This window comes from Leptidea sinapis, chromosome 43 (assembly GCF_905404315.1).
Source record: "Leptidea sinapis chromosome 43, ilLepSina1.1, whole genome shotgun sequence".
Classification (NCBI taxonomy): Eukaryota; Metazoa; Arthropoda; class Insecta; order Lepidoptera; family Pieridae; genus Leptidea; species Leptidea sinapis.
Window position 1 is genome coordinate 6,542,672 of NC_066307.1, and position 17,938 is coordinate 6,560,609.

General features: G+C 34.2%; 1 protein-coding gene across 3 annotated transcripts in view; it reads left to right on the top strand.

Moving 5' to 3' along the window:
• The first annotated feature begins 7,285 nt into the window (after positions 1-7,285).
• Positions 7,286-17,938, top strand: part of LOC126976998 (SH3 and multiple ankyrin repeat domains protein 2) — a 281,852-nt gene continuing 271,199 nt past the window's right edge. For all 3 annotated transcript variants that reach the window (XM_050825630.1, XM_050825631.1, XM_050825632.1), the window contains exon 1: positions 7,286-7,404. The gene's annotated coding sequence lies outside the window, so the exon portion shown is untranslated. The remainder of the gene's footprint in view (positions 7,405-17,938) is intronic.

Here is a 17,938-nt window from a genome sequence, read left to right on the forward strand (position 1 = left end):
CTAAAGATGTGTGTGGTGTCGCGTTACTGTGATGATAGACATAACCTTTCTATTGAATAATTCCGTTTTCAACTCGGTGCTTTAATCTAATCAGTTATTGGCGGAATCAATGGTTCTGCCTGACGGTAAAAGCTCACAGCATCACCCTATTGCGAGTTAGCCCATGTTTTGCCACTGTCTGTGAAGCCTGGTAATCACCAGTTATCAATCTCTTCAAAAACCTTAGTCTCGTGCCTGAATTTGTCGAGTCATCATCTCCCGAGGATTCCTCGTGGTGAGGTGCAACACGTATCGAATTGATTGAAGACGAATCTTAGCGTTATTTACACTCAAGAAGGTTCACAACATTTTGATAAGAACAAGGCCCCAAACATCGACCTTTATTATTATTTATTTATGACGTATATGTGACCTGTATAGCCGAGTGGTTAGCGATCCTTTCTACTAAGCTAGAGGTCCCGGGTTCGAATCCCGGTAGGTGCAAGCATTTATATGATGAATATGGATGTTTGTTTCCGAGTCATGGATGTTTAAATGTATTTATGTATGTGTATATGAATTTATGTATGTTTAAGTAAGTACATTGTATTAAATATATCATTGTCTTGTAACCCATAACACAGGCTATGCCTAGTTTGGGGCAAGAAAATTTGTGTAAAAAGTGTGTCAATAAGTAGCAGCAGCAGTAAGTATAACTACATATATAAATTTGGGTGTAATCTCATGAATGAACACGAAATAAATGATTATTATCATTATTAAATTATATAAAAGTCACAAACGTTTCATGGTTGCATTTTTTCTTTTCTGTAATAAAATTTTATAATTTAACGAATTTTTTCGTTAGTTCGCGACGGAAAGAAAAACAAATAAAAAATAGCTGGAAAGAACATTTTACATTATTTTTCTTTATTTTTGAAAAGAAACATTTTTAATGTTATCAAATTGAGCCTGAAACAAATAGGGCGGCCACATACTATATCCGAAAAGACTTTTTCTTCGAGTAGAGTTCTTTACGTAAGATAAACTATATTATGAGGTATATCTGCGTAATATTACTTAAGCTTTGGTCACATAAAGTTGAGGTTAAAATTAAAGATGTTTTCGTGCTATAAAGGAGTACATATATCGCCTACAAATCGTATTGCATTTTTAATTAAGCAAAAAGACAATATAAAAGATACTGCTTGCGAATACTAATCATTAAAGAATCGACTCTCCCGTCTTACTCATACATCTCACTATTAAAACATTCAGTTCAAGACAAAACATCACGAAACGGAATTTTATTGTTAACTGTTGCTTTTAAAAAATGATTTTATTGTGGAAGGGAAAAGGAAATGAAAGTATTTTAAAACTATATAATAAAGTCTTGAATTGGTTTTCAAAGTGTGATTTAATTTTGTTGATAATCTCATTAGAATAGATATCTTCGGCGCTTATCTTTTCTCAGGTCCTCGTTTATGAATTACTCATAAAACTAAGCTCTTCCAATACTTAGATTAACGATTGGTCTCCGCTGCGCTAAAACTAGATACCGCACTACCTGAGAACAATAGCTTTTTTATTACGGCAACTATTAGATGCCTGTGTGCGTGGCATCTTGACACTCAATGGCTACATTGAAATTAATAATATACAAAATACTTATGTGATCCAAGTGTCTTTCTTATTTATTGTAGTATTATTTTTTACAAAGTTTTACTACTCCGGGCATTTTAGTTTCAATTATTAGCAAAGTTTAACAGAACATGTGGCACGTCAACGTCACTCATTGTTCGAGACTGGCTCAAGTACGCACGCACTTTGCGACTACGCCTGCGGTATCTAGTAAGCTTTATTCATTAATTTAGTAAATAGTCTAAGCTTTATTCATTATTTTAGTAAATATTCTCATTTCAAATCTTCTGTTCTAGATTCAAGTAAGTTTTAAGGTTCCATTCTTTGAAATGAGAAAACAGATGCCACATGGATAATTGCGTTGCCGTCTGTCTGCCTGTATGCGATTAGATTTTCCTTAGAACTTGTGGGCATGTGAGATGAATTTAACATTGAATATCAAATCAATTTATTTTAATCATTTAAGATTTTTATGCTTAAGCCTCCTTAGATTATGAAATTTCGCAAACATAAATTTGCAATTAAGGTACTAAGCTAGTTTGTATTTCACATATAAAGAATTGGTTAGTTACATGGGTACTATGCTTAGTTTTAAGTTCAACTTAACTTTTTTAAATGAATATTTCAAGCTTACACCTCACTAGATTATATGGTAGTTATCAAAGGATGAAAAGGTAATCACAAAACGACGCCAACGCGTGCTTGCGTACCTACTTCTAAATTACGCGTGAGCTGTGTGAGTGAGTGCACGATATTGGCAATTATACTCACGCATTTAATCTCCGATCCTAAAGATGAAAAATGTTTAATTGTTCTTCTCAATTTTATGATTTTGTCCTTATCCTGTTTATAAAGACAGCTAATCTCGCTATATATTCAACGGCATTATATGGTGATGCTTTTTTTATGACATTAAGGGGCGAGTTGAGCAGGACGTACAGCTGATGGTAATTAATACGCTCTGCCCATTACAAAACAGTGCCGCTCAGGATTCTTGCAAAACCCAAAAATTTTAGCGGCACTATAATTGCGCTCATCACCTTGAGACGGCGGCTACGGCGCCCTTCAGACCGAATCACAATATAGCTTACACATGACTACTTCACGGCAAAAATAGGCGCCTTTACCCATAACCTAGCCGGCATCCTGTGCAAAGGAGCCTCACACTGGTAAATACTTATATGCAGTACTAATATTGTCTGAAGAATTATACTCAACTCTAAATTATAATATAAGTACCTCATAAATTTCCGTTGGAGCCGTTTGATTCTGTCTACTTACGGCAAATACCTCCACACTTGTGATGTGAATTATTACAAGACCAGTAAAAGTAAAACATGGCGTCCTATTTCTCGTAAAAACAAAAGAGTTAGCCCTCACTAAGTCAGCTAGAAATATTTCAAGTATCATTACGTGTTATTAAGCTATAATGACGCATATAAGGCAGGACAAGTATCAAGTTTGTCTAGAATAATAAGATTTTCTTTTCTTCTTACACCGTATTGAACTGTATGCGAGAAAATGAGACGGAAGATAATATTCATTGGTAATTTGATATGGGTTTCTAGAATCAGATAAAAATCTAGACAAGATATCTTGATCATGGCTTGCGACAAGAATTTGCAAAAGGATTAAATTGAAACGGTCCGCCATTTTCAACCTTATTTCTTCACATATAAAGGCTATTTTTAGGACATTTAAAGTTTATTATTGGACAAACTGCGCAGCTTTACCAATCAGCAGTAGGTAGTGACAATTATCATCATCATCATCAGCTGGAATACGTCCACTACTGCACAAAAGCCTCCCTCAAAGATTTCCACGACGATCGGTCCTGCGCCGCCCTCACCAACGTATTCCGGCGATCTTGACCAGATCGTTCGTCCATCTTATGGGGAGCCTACCACCACTGCGTGTTCCGGTACGTGGTCGCCATTCGAGGACTTTACTGCCCCAACGGCCATCTGTCCGTGGAACTATGTGCCCTGCCCACTGCCACTTCAGTTTCGTAATCATTTGGGCTAGTTCGGTGACAATAATAAAACTTTTTGACAAAAAAAAAACGACTCCAACATGCGGACACCTTTTGCAAGCATTGCACCTTCGCACGACACGCCACAAATAAGGATATAATCCCCATCATTTTGTACGTTAGCGTTCCTCCACAGTGCGGTTTTCAAGAAATTTTCTTCTACTTACAACCAAACTGCGATACGACTAAAAAAAAACGCATACACCTTTCTACTACGGTCGGCAACGCTCCTATGATTCCTCTGGTGTTGCAAGAGAATGTGGGCGGCGGTGATCACTTAACATCAGTTTTCCCGAACTACAGCGCGCCTATTTTGCTTTTGCCTCCTCTTCCATAAAAAATGACAATTTAAATTATTGATAATCTCAATGCACTTACAAATAGATATTTTACTTTAAGGCCATACATTAAGTAGTCATGTTTTGCGACAAGTATTCATTATTTAAAGTGCTCTTGACATCTAGAAAAGGCACTCTTGTTGCGATTTACCTCTCAATTATATTATATATATTTATTTTTCTAGTATAATGAATAGATTTAAAAAAAAATCTTAAAATCATTGTCCTTAACAGATGTTTAAATGAATACAAGTAAAGATACCTATTTACATTTGTTTAAGATTTTTATGTCATTTGAAAGATTGTGGTGTCAAAACCGAAAAAGACAGAATGAAAGCAAGAAATAAATTCACAACAATACATATATATATATATATATATATATATATAAACTTGTTCAACAAAAACGATAAACAAATATATCCCAAGATACTCAAAACGACAATACAATCAAGAAGAATGTTACATATTTCCTTACAATTCGTACTTTCGCAGATATTGGCAACATTTTCTCACAGTCCCACTATTGCAGCATACTATTTGGCACACAGTCAACTTGCATATACCTACAAATATATAGAAGGAGAAAGGTAAGAAAAAATAATTTTCATTGGACGTGAATGTTCTCTATTTGACATGTTTTACCGGCACATTAGTATAGTGTGAAGTGATATTATATTTATTTAGCAAGTGACACTGTCTATATAAAACACTATGAAAAGGATTGTGTGGTTCTATGAAACCATGGTAAAAATGAAACTTTTTTTCTCATTACAGACATTTAACCAAAAATTCTTTTAAAAATATTCCATTAAGGGTATAAAAATCGCTTTATCAATCTTAATTTTATGAATGATAATGGGAAATAGTAAAAGTACACTAAGTCTCCAACTAATATTTTTATTGAACTCTGTGTCTTAGCCTAATACTAATAAACAACATTTACATTAAACACTGACAAAAATAAACAAAATAGCATGAAGCACTGGCACAAATGAGTAATAGTCCATACACTACACGGTCAGCTGCTGCGAACTATATGCGCCGCCCGACCGTCACGCGACATGCAACACACAGACGAAAAAGTTTGAGTCGATGTAATAAAAGTTTCACTTTAATAAGTAAACAAAACAACAGAGTTTTGTAGGTATTCCAAAAGGGTCTTATACTGTGGCCACATTGTCGGGAAGACGCGAAGATTTTGACTGTCGTAACATAGACCAGCATTTCATCATATTATCATTAACATATATATTAAATTTTGGAAGCAATTTTTGTTTTGCTACGGTGAAGAAATATAAATCCTTACGTAGGTATATGTAACATACATTTTTTTTAAATATTTCCCTTATTAAATCATTATTTGGTAACTAAACAATTATTTAACGAAATAATATGATATTCTTAATTTCAACCTCTTAGTCGGAAAGTTACAGTACAAATGTACCGCTATTATTCAGCAGAACTAAGTCTGATTGAACTATTGCGATGAGAGAATATTTCTCATACAGTAAGATACACCTTTAGTGTCATAATCGTCTTTATTATTCCTCATAGATGAGCAATGAACAGATATTATGCAGTTCTATAACAAAAGCAATTGTGTGGTTTTAAGAAACCACGATGCAAGTGAAACTTTGTTTTACAAAATAACATATTATTAATACTAGTCTGAAAGAATAGAAACCGAATGCTTTACTTCTTTATAAAAAATAAATGAAATGTGATAAAAAAAACGCGGTCAAACACGGCCAAACTGACTTAAAAGCAGTAGTTTGAAATTAAAGATACAACTTCACCCCTACTACAATCGGTTGTAATACGAGATGTGTGATACAATTTGAGGAGATATAAGAAAAGTTTCTCTTTAATAACAGTGTGTGTTAAAACGAAATACACCTGTGAGCATAGTTCGAGTGAGTCTCACGACAATACCCGAACGATAGTTATATTACCGAGTGTGACAGTTCAGTCAACGCCAACAATACCAACAAAATAAAATGTCTAGCGCGCCAAAAGAAATTTATTCTTGTATTCTCTATTCAAATGTTAATAAGTCTATGATCATTTCAAATAATCCAACTTGCTTACCATTCAAATTTATTTACGTGCCCATTTTTGCTAGTCGCAAGTTTGTATTTTTTTCTACGGGTAATAAATTTACTTAAATCTAAACTAAAACTTGCAACAAAAAATTTGCCATCATCATCCACATGTTTCTTATATTTTATCAATCGAATTCTATTCTGGTGTAGTTAGTACATACTAGTAATATTTAATAATTTGATTATTTCTATTGAAATTGATTATATTATATTTTTATTAAGTCACTGACTGTAAATTGATCGAAAGGCAGGTGACAAAATATATTGTTAACATCATATTTTACAACATTTCATTGCTTTCGAAGTGTGTAGACTTAGTAGTCAAACGGTAGGGCTTACGCAGGTTCTCAGGATAGCCCGGCTAACTAAACAAAATGTTAAGGCTAACTAAACAAGAAAACTCGTACAAAGCTATAAAATTCTTTGCTCAGTGTTTCCATGACGATACGAAACCTCCGAAGAATGAAATATTTACACAAAAACTCTCTATTTTTCAAAATTGAAAGCTTTTCTGAAGCGCCAACTAGATCGCAAATTTGTCAAAACATTATTATCTACTTTAATTGCAGATTATGTACGGGATAAGGCTAGCTGTTATAAAATCATATTTTATTAAAGAGCGCAGAATATTATAACGGTTGCCCATAATAGTTTATTATTCTTCGATTCCTTCTCTCTCAGAGATTAATTAATTAATTAATAAAAGTTGATTTTCATTTGGACCTTTGACTATTTCAACATGGTTTGAATATAACGTGACAAAGTTAGATTTTCAATGCAGGTGAATCAAATGTTTACTGTCTATGCTTTTCATTTGAAATGAAAGACACTCCGGTCTACGTAAGATAAACATATACTCTCGTTAAGATCGATCAGCTCCCCAAATCAATGAGCACTCAAACCAAATATGGCACAATAAATATTCAATCAGAACGCTTCTTTTGCATTCAACGTTGATTTCAATTATAAGCGACGGAAGCCGGCGAAAATACACAATTCGCACCCTTACGATCCGGCAAAAACTAGCGCCGGTTTGTCCTCTGCGTCATTCGCTCCAACAAACCATTGTGAACTTTATACCAACTAGACAGAGCTTGGTTTTCCGTAGATTGACGCAGTAGGGATGCTGCGACTCAGTATGTATTATAAATTGGTTTAGAGCGGCGCGGGGGAAACGAGTTCGCTCGATACGCCAGTAAAGTTACGACGGCGCGCGGGTTCGTTCGTCCTGTTTTGTAAAAACAAGTACGAAGTGCAGTGATGTGTTTGTAAATGTGTCATATTGCCCGGATTGACATTGGATTTTAGGGTAAGTGTAAGGATAGCATAACTGAGATAGTATACATTGATGCGTGCAAAACCGGCTTTAATAATGCGCGAAATGTCCACCTAGGGAAAACAATAATAAGACAGCGATCCAATCAAATTATTTTCTTTTAGTATTTAGGAATATTTAAAATGTAATAAGTTCATTTGGTACGAAACGTTGTAGGTAGCTATAGTGACTTTTATTTTAACCATGAGTTATGTATTGTGGAGTCATAATTTATGATTTATTACAACATATTAATTGATATACCCAATTAACATTAAACGTAAACTTTATAAAAAAGCTTACTATAAAATAACGGATTACAACAATATTAATAGTTATATTCTTTACTAAATGTAATTTTAAATTAAGCCTTGTTTGCGTGTGTAAAAAGGATAATACAATTATTGCTAATAAGCTAAGAAGACATTTACTATTAAACGAGTCGTCTCGGGCATAAACGGAATAATTATAATATTAAATATTTATTTATGGAAGAGGAGGACAAATGAGCTGGTCTGGTCACCTGTTGGGAAGTGATCACCGCCACCCTTGTGCAGCACAAGAGGTATCATTTGACGACCTGTATAGCCGAGTGGTTAGCGATCCTACCTACTAAGCTAGAGGTCGCGGGTTCGAATTATATGATGAATGTGGATGTTTGTTTCCGAGTCATGGAGGTTTAAATGTAATTATGTATGTTTATATGAATTTATGTATGTTTAAGTAAGTATATTGTATTAAATATATCATTGTCTTGTAACCCATAACACAGGCTATATATGCTTAACTTGGGGCAAGATAATTTGTGTAAAAAGTGTGTCAATATTATCAAAAAAAAAAAAAGACTTTTGTCGGCCTTATAATACTGACGTGTACCTACTAAGGTGTTGTCCACCTTATTTTCAGATTTATTTTATGTTGTCCATAAGATATACGCAGAGAAGATTAATGACTAAAATATTGTTAGAATAATGTGAATACGTATGATATATTTAATTTAAAAAAAAACAGCTACTTAAATGCTATTTGACATCGCTGTAATATTATTCATTTCATTTATAGTTAATATATACCAATTAGAATTTGTTTTGTATATCTAACTAATAGTGGTGCGGAATAAAAGAAAACTTTTTCTAAATAAAAATTATTGGAGGAAAACTAAAACTGGTCTTTTTTCAAAGCATTGTAAACATCATCCAAGACTGATTCACGTCTTTTAATCTTAAATAAAAGGGATGTGTCATCAGCGAATAGAACCATTTCATGATTGTCCTTAACAACATATGGCAAATCATTTATATAGATCAAGAATAGAAATGGACCAAGAATTGAACCCTGTGGGACACCCATTTTTATGGTTGATCCAGGGGCCATCAGAAGTTAAGTCTCATTTGCCCAGTAATTTCACTAGCTACGGCGCCCTTCATACCGAAACACGGTAATGTCTGACACATTACTGCTTCACGGCAGAAGGCTTCTTTCTTCAAGGCGCAGTTTAAAAAAAAAAAAAAAAATTTAAAGTAAAATCTTCTTCGAGAAAAGGAAATAGATTTCAAACAGCTACCTGTAGGAAACGGAAACAGGAACTCTTGTGAAGTTACTCTTGGCATAAAATATTTATGGATGTTTTACTTATAAAAAATTGTGACAAGGCGAAGGAAATACGAGCTTTCGCCATCTGATAAGAAGTGATTACTTGTACCTCCAGGTTCTTCCAACCTGGTTCCTTGGCGGCTCCATTTTAAAACTAGAGGAGGTGCTAAGCTGTTAAATTGTTGTTGGCGGAAAAACAGGCTTTTGTTTCAGGGAAAACTTTCTTCGTTTTTTCGTTTACGTTGTTCTAGGCGATTTGGAACAAATTTACTTTTTCTGGCAAAATTGCATGCAAGCACCTAATACATTATTTATCAATCAATAACAGTTACTTAAATGCTATTTGACATCGCTGTAATATTATTCATTTCATTTATAATTAATATATACCAATTAGAATTTGTTTTGTATATCTAACTAATTGGGTGCGGAATAAAAGGAAACTTTTTCTAAATAAAAATTATTGAAGGAAAACTAAAACTGATCTTTTTTTCAGTGAAAATATTAGAAGGTTTGCAATACCTGCATTGCTTGAAAGTTCAATGAACTTTCCTACCCCGAAATATAGTCAGGGGCATCGAAATTCTGTCTAACTACGTTGTTAGGGATGATATTATTAAGCCAATTAATTAAAGTTGTTGGCATTTAGTAAATAATTTTAATAAAATTGAACATTCAAATCACATTTTAAATAATACACGGAAATATTTTACGAAAACAGATTTTTACTTTATATTAATTTATTATTATTATTATGTCCATTTATGGATACAGCGTCATTTGGATGATTGTTCAAGTGGTCAACGCGTGGAGTCCGGAGAGGTGCGAGTTCAAATCGTCCATAATATATAGATGTACCTAAATTTATATGTTTGATCCTAGATGTGAGAGTGATCACATAAAAATAAATAAGAAATTATAAAAGAACAATTAAAACATTTTAAAGGTATGTGAAACAAGGAGTTACGTTGAAATATCATTTTTTTCTTGCTATTCTACATAATATTCGATGAAAAGCTACTCATGAGTTCACAATTACTACTGGAGAAATCGAGTAGCAAACACAAAAGCAGAAACACATTGAAATCCAATTCTATTTATAATGTAGATTTGAAGTAATAACATTTTAAAACATATTTAAAGTAATTTTTTTATGAAAATAAGGACGAGACAAGCAGGACGTTCAGCTGATGGTAATTGATACGCCCAACCCATTGCCGCTCAGGATTCTTGAAAAACCAGACATCAGATGTTAAGTCTCATTTGCCCAGTAATTTCACTAGCTACGGCAGTAATGTTGACACATTACCGCTTCACGGCAGAAAGGTGCAGTTTAAAAATAATTTAAAATTTAAAGTAATATCTTCCTCGAGAAAAGGAAATAGATTTCAAACAGCTACCTGTGGGAAACAGGAACTCTTGTGAAGTTACTCTTGACATAAAATATTTATGGATGTTTTACTTATAAAAAATTGCGACAAGGCGAAGGAAATACGAGCCTTCACCACCTGATAATAAGTGATTACTGGTTCCTCCATATTCCCCCATCCTGGTTCCTTCGTGGCTCCATTTTAAAACTAGAGGAGGTACTAAACTGTTAAATTGTTGTTGGCGGAAAAATAGACTTTTGTTTCAGGGAAAACTGTCTTCGTTTTTTCGTATACGTTGTTCTAGGCGATTTGGAACAAATTTACTTTTTCTGGCAAAATTGCATGCAAGCACCTAATACATTATTTATCAATGTACAGGTGTACCGAATATATTCCAATATCAATTTACATTTGAGATGAGATCGCACCCCAAGAGGGTTTTATGAAATTCTTATCTTACGTAAAAGATATTCTTGATATTCCAACTAACGTACAAGATATAAGACTGTTATTTTTAAATCTTTTATAGAGAAAACGCTATAACCATATTTTAAAATTTGTAAATTTTGATTTTGGCATTACTAATTACGACAGTAATCACGACCACCATGTCACGAAGCTTGTTATGTACACGTTATGTTTTGTATAAAACAGCCAATGTAAAATACTCATTGATTTTAAAGTATTTATTTATTGGTTTGTGTGCAAATGGTGTAAAATGGTGTTGTGTTACACTTAATATTGATCGCGTGTCATTGAATTTGAGAGCGAAAGATTATCATATTTAGTTTCGAAGTCAGGTTTTAGGTTCTCAGGTCACGTTGCGTGGTGACACCTTACCAGTACCAGGTTTATTTACACTGTATGTCAGCTACACAGTACAACAACGGCCGCGACTCTTTTATCTGCCTGTCAAGGAGTAAACTTAACATCTTATCTGTCAAAGTGACGAGCGCAGTTGTGATGCAGCTTTTTGGAATTAATTAAGAATGCTACGAAATAAACTAAAATACAGTTTTAAAATACATCGAGTAATCACAATTTTTAATGTGTTCTAAGATATTTTAACATTTTTATATACTATATTTTAACTAAGTTTACCAGCATTTACTTTTATATATATGTTATAAAATTGTTTACTTTAGTTTATGATTATGTCTATTAGTACTTTTATACTGATAAATAATTCGTGCGAAATTATTCCCTAACCGTTCCAAAATATGCAAAGATGCACAACGTTAATGTACAAGTTTTAACTTCTGCCGGCACTCCTGGAGTGCAAACCATTTTTTTTTCTCTTCAGAAAGGCCTACGCTAATATGCGAACTTCTTACTGGATGTCAAAAAGACACAGAATCCATTTCAAGTTGTAGTCACTCCGAGGTCACTGACCTCAAACTATCCCGTATGTCTCGCGCCACAACATCTTTCCTTTTTCTTTATTTTCGCAGCGTCCTAGAATTATATTGTTTTCCCTCGGGAGACAGATATTTTACGCTTTATGTTATACATTACGTTTATGGTTCAAGATCATGAAAATCGTAACATACTTACGGAGTAATATTTCTGTAAATACAAATTATCGCGTTTTGTAAAATATTATAATTTTGACTTGTTGCATTTTTAGTAGAGGTTCTCAACAAGGATATTGCCGACGTAGATTTCAGCCTAGATAATCAACTGATGTATCTTTTACAAAAATAGCCGATGGAAAAAAAATAAATATTACGGGGGGCTACTAAACACATCAGTGAAAACTGAATTCAAATCGCTTTAGCTGTTCTAACTATCAGTTGCTTCATGTCATCTGAGATTAACGTGCATCAAACAAAAAGTTTAAAAAAATTTTTAATTCTAGCTAGCTAAGTACTTACGAATAAAATATAAATTGTCTTATTGAAAAATATTTAATGAACAGCACGGCACATTGACAGACTCTTCACTATGTCGTACGTACTGTCACTGAACCGGCGTAGGGACTTTGAAAGGTAGGAAGGAATATCTCTTTCGCCGAGTAGCTGTCAGCTAAGTACGGATTAATTTCGTAAAATCCCGCAAGAGTTTTTTTTATTATGAAATGAACAACGTCTGTCGGGTCAGCTACTTTTATTATACGTATAGATTTACTGCCTTATTCATAATAAAGCGCTTTTCGAATTTATAAAGCAATATTAGTTAAAACGTGTTTTAAGCCGTTAAACGTTCGATAAAATTCCTCAGTCATATTTGTTAGATAAATCTCCCATAACTGAAACGTCTCTATAGTACGCAATGTTGCCATTACGTACAAAAAAAACATGATTTTTAACTAATTTATGAGGAACTGTCAATGGAAACATGACATCTTTTCAAAGTCAATGGTTTGTCAGTTGTCAAAAGTCGATGTCAAAATAATTTCAAACTTCAAAAATCAAAATTTTGAAGTCTGTCGGTTGTCAATCTATGACGGAAGCTATTTATCACATTATTTAACGGACAGCTGATCGATGTCGGCCATGTTTTTAATAGCTGTTTGTTAAATCATTGCTTATAATAGGTTTATAGAAGGGTCCTAGCTACTATAAGTCACGTCAGCTTTATCGAATTGATAATGAGCGTTTTAGCTCTAATATGCGAATATGAATATCATTTTTTAACAAACGTATATTATCGATGTTTTAAATCTCCGCTAAGTCATTATGAATAAGACAGTTAATTTTTAACAGTCTTTTAAATAGCACGATAAGCGAAATGAAGTCACTGAGGCAAGAGATATGGTGCCTATGAGACCATGAAATACCAGAGAAATTAAAAAAATGGCCAGTTTAAGATTTAGTTCACATCGATGTGAAAACGTGTATTTAAACTGAAACTTAAAACTGATTGTCCATTCCTCCTTCGAGACCGGAGGCAAGATATTGAATAGTTTTTATTAACCTTTCTCTGTAAGTAATGCTTAATAAGTGTTTGAGGTAAGTATTGCACAAGTTTAAAGTTTATTTTGAAAACAGAGGAGCAAATCTATTCGACCTTGCTGCGCGAGGTGACGCGAGGGGTGGCTTCGCGCATGCGCGGTCACTTGTTTTGTAACCTGACTCCGGCCACGTTTCCCTGTGATCTGCGAGGTAATACATTACATAAGGGATCCATGTCCTCACTCCTGCTGTTACTATCCGAGCTCCTAGGCAACATGTTTTCTAATAGAAAATGATTCTATGATTAGCGGGCGTATCACAAATTTTGAGGATATGCTTTTTTTAAGACCTCTATTCTAATATCAGTCGAGATAACATTTAGTTCGAAATGAAATGTCAATTTGCAAACAAATAAGCAGGGAGCGTACATTTCATGCCCGTTTCGTCAATATGACGTATTAAAATAAACACACAGGATGTTTCAAAAAACGTAGTGACAGAAAGTTATCAACGTTTGATTCTAACATAATAGTTTCTGAAATATAAAAAATAAGTATTTAATGGGATGGAAACAAGTTGGAAATATAAAACGCAATATCGGTGCAATTCAAAGCACACTATGCATAAAATTTAAATAAAGGTAACATCCATTGATATAAGTAATTCGTACCCATTTTATGTATACATTGTATATTTTGTATATATTTCAGAAACGTTACTACTGTGTGTAGCTTGGCGTCATACGTCTGTCATCGGCACGACATGTACGCTCCCTGCAAATTTGACAAATGGTGCACGTAAGTAAGATATCGAACGATATGATAGTTGGGTCTCACTGTTGTTTGTCTCGGATATTAAGAAAACTATGACGGTTGCCAGAAAACTTTTCAGTACTGCCATTACCGGCTATAATTTATGATAGTCATAATATGCGGCTCCTGAAAGCATCATGAAGGCTTATGATATGTGTATAGTTATAGAAGTATATGTTACTATACATAATTAGGCATTAATGCCCTTCATTATGTACAGTCATATAAACTACTATAGTATAATCTTCTATATTTATATAATGAAAATGGTCTTTGTTTGAGGCTCTTTCACGCCAAAACCACTGACCGTATCGACATCTAACTACCACCATTCGATGCGAAATTTATCCTAAAAATTCCAACTTCCTTTTAAAATTCATAAAGGCAACGGCTAGAATAATATAAAACGACACCTGTACATTCGGCAGGAGCACGCGATAGGATAGAGAAAAATTAGTAAAGTATATTGATGAGTTCAACCGGAACACTGGTTCTATTCCAATATTTTCCTTAGATACAAACTCACCTTTTATTAATCAGTAGTAGGGCTTCATCCGCGTAGAACCTATTGTTAATGCATTTGCCACCATTTCGCTAGTCTGGATAATATAATCAATAATAATTTTCTTCAAGGGTAACTTGTCACGGAAAAAGTGATATCTATATCTATCTATTTTTGGGGCCTGGGAGGAATCACAGAATGTACTTGGTATCTTTTGTGATTTATCTAAGGCTTTTGATTGTGTTCAACATTCAACGCTGGTCAGGAAGCTATGCCACTATGGTATAAGAGGATCTGCACTCGATCTTCTGATCTCATATTTAAATAATAGGATTCAGAGGGTCGAGGTGAATGGCAGGAGATCTCCTGGGACTCCTCTTGGTATGGGGGTACCACAAGGGTCTATTCTTGGACCCTTCCTCTTCCTAATTTATATAAATGATCTACCTAGCCTTGTAGAAAAAAAACACAAGGTGGTATTGTTTGCGGATGACACTTCACTTATATTCAAAGTGAAACGAAGCCAAGTTTTATATGACGAAGTAAACAATGCTCTATCTGACATCGTGTACTGGTTTAGCGCCAATAACTTATTGTTAAATAATCATAAAACCAAATATATTAAATTCACCGCGCCAAATGTCAAAAATGTAGATGCGAATATTTTATTAAATGGAGAGGTGGTAAAACCAGTGGAATCTACTATATTTCTTGGCATTACTCTAGATTCCAAATTGCAGTGGGGCCCCCATATTGAAGGATTGGCGAATAGGCTTAGTTCTGCAGCATATGCGGTTAAGAAAATCAGACGGTTAACTGACATAGATACGGCGAGATTAGTATACTTTAGTTATTTTCATAGTATTATGTCCTATGGTATATTGTTATGGGGCAGTGCGGCCGATATTAATACTAACTTTGTGCTGCACAAGAGGGCTATTCGCGCGATTTATAAGCTAGGTCCTAAAGAATCATTAAGAGAAGAATTTAAAGAATTAAACATTTTGACTGTTGCTTCTCAATACATTTTTGATCATGTTCTGTATGTTCATAAGCACATTGAGGAATTTTCTAGAAACTGTGACATTCATAATGTTAACACGAGGAACAAACATAAACTTGTTATGCCTACTACTCGGTTGGGTCGAGTTAGTAAGTCTTTTGTTGGGCGATGTATATGCTTCTACAATATGATCCCAGAAAATGTACAAAACAAATGTGTTACGAAATTTAAAAGAATTGTTAAAAAACGTTTGTGTGGGAAAGGTTATTATAGCATAAACGATTTTCTTAATGACACCACGGACTGGGATTAAAGCGAACACCCTCAGGCTCTTTAATTATAAATGTTTATTGTACGATATTACATTGTAATCCATATTTTATATATAAAAAAAAGCCCGCTGAGTTTCTTGCGCCCATTCTTCTCAGGTCTGAGGCAGTCCCTTTTAAATGGGTGGTAGATTTTGACGTTCAATAAGTGATTATAAATCCTATTTTGAATAAAAATATTTGAATTTGAATTTGAATATCTAGTTTGGCCATAGATACATAGGCTGCACTAAAAGTATCGGGAATGGAATATTTCCTCTGTTCCTGTCATATTAAAATCTTTTTAATTGAAAACTCCTTGGTTTTAAAAATCGAATACCATTTATTTATTTAAAAAAAGATTCTCGGTCTTGTCACAAGGTCTTGCCAAACTTGTTTAGTCGTTTTGAAAATGGAATTGACTCGAGAAAATTCTAGAGCGATGATTTATTATGACTTTCGAAGTGGTTTAACACAAAAACAGTGTGTTGACCGGATGATTTCTGCATTTGGTGAGGAAGCCCCATCCATAACCACAATTTATCGCTAGTTATCTGAATTTCAACGTGGACTTGTCAAGCTTAGTGATGATCCCCGTCAAGGTCGTCCAAAAACTGCATTCACCAAAGAAAACGTTGATGCTGTGTGTAAGTGTGATTGAGGAAGATCGACATGTGGCATACCGCAAAATTCAGGCAACTTTAGACATTGGCATGAGTCAAATACAAATAATCTGTCATGAACAATTAGGTGTAAAAAAGTTGTTTTCCAGATAGATACCGCATTTGCTCTGTGAAGTGCAAAAAGCGGCTCGCGTTACTTGGTGCGTCAGAACTCTCGAAAGATTCCACGCAGGATCCTCAAATGCTGTATACAACATCGTATCAGGTGACGAATCTTGGATATACGCGTACGAACCCGAAATAAAAAACCAGTCACGAGTTTGGGTGTTCGAAAATGAGTTAAAGCCAACAAAAATTGTTCGTTCACGGAGTGTTGCAAAAAAATGGTGGCCACGTTTGTCTCCAAAAGAGGCCATGTTGCGACTATTCCTCTTGAGGGACAAAGAACGGTTAATGCAGAATGGTATGCTAGGATTTGTTTGCCACAGGTCGTTTCTGAACTCAAAGAGAACTGCAACCGCCGCATCATCTTCCATCACGACAATGCGAGTTCTCACACCGCGCACAGAATAAAAGAGTTTTTAGAGCAAGAAATTATAGAATTATTAGACTATCCGCCGTACAGCCCCGACCTAAGCCCTAATGATTTCTATACTTTCCCTGAAATAAAGAATAAATTGCGTGGTCAGAGATTTTCATCACCTGAAGAAGCTGTGGACGCCTACAAAACGGCCATTTTGGAGACCCCAACTTCCGAATGGAATGGTTGCTTCAATGATTGGTTCCATCGTATGGAAAAATGTGTCAAATTTCGCAGAGAATACTTCGAAAAGCAATAATTACATTATAAATAGTAACCTTCCTCGTAAGTCTTCCTTGATTCCCGAAATTTTCAGTGCTGCCCACAATAACGATATTGTAACAAGTTTAAAACTTATATATATTTTTTTTAATTCACATTCAAATATTTTTATTCAAAATAGGGTATAATATCACTTACTGACAGTCAAAAACTACCACCGACCTGAGAAGAAAGAAAACACAGCGGACTTTTTATTTTTTTTTTTCATCGTAAATGGTTAAAATGTAATATCGTACAATAAAATTTATTATTAAAATAGCCTGAAGACGACTGCACTATTCCCTGTCTGTGCTATCATTATGAAAGTCATTTATGAGTAATCTTTACGACATAAAAGTTTTTTTAACAATTGTTTTGAATTTCGTAAAAGTATATACATCGCCCAAAATAAACTAAACCCGACTTTACCGAGTAGTAGGTAGAACAAGTTTATATTAGCTCCTGGTGTTAACATTATGTTTAACACAGTTTCTAGCAAATTTGCTAATGTGATTATGTACATACATTACTTAGCGCGACTAAATATTTCACTTCAAAAATATAACCCCGGGCGCGGTTTAT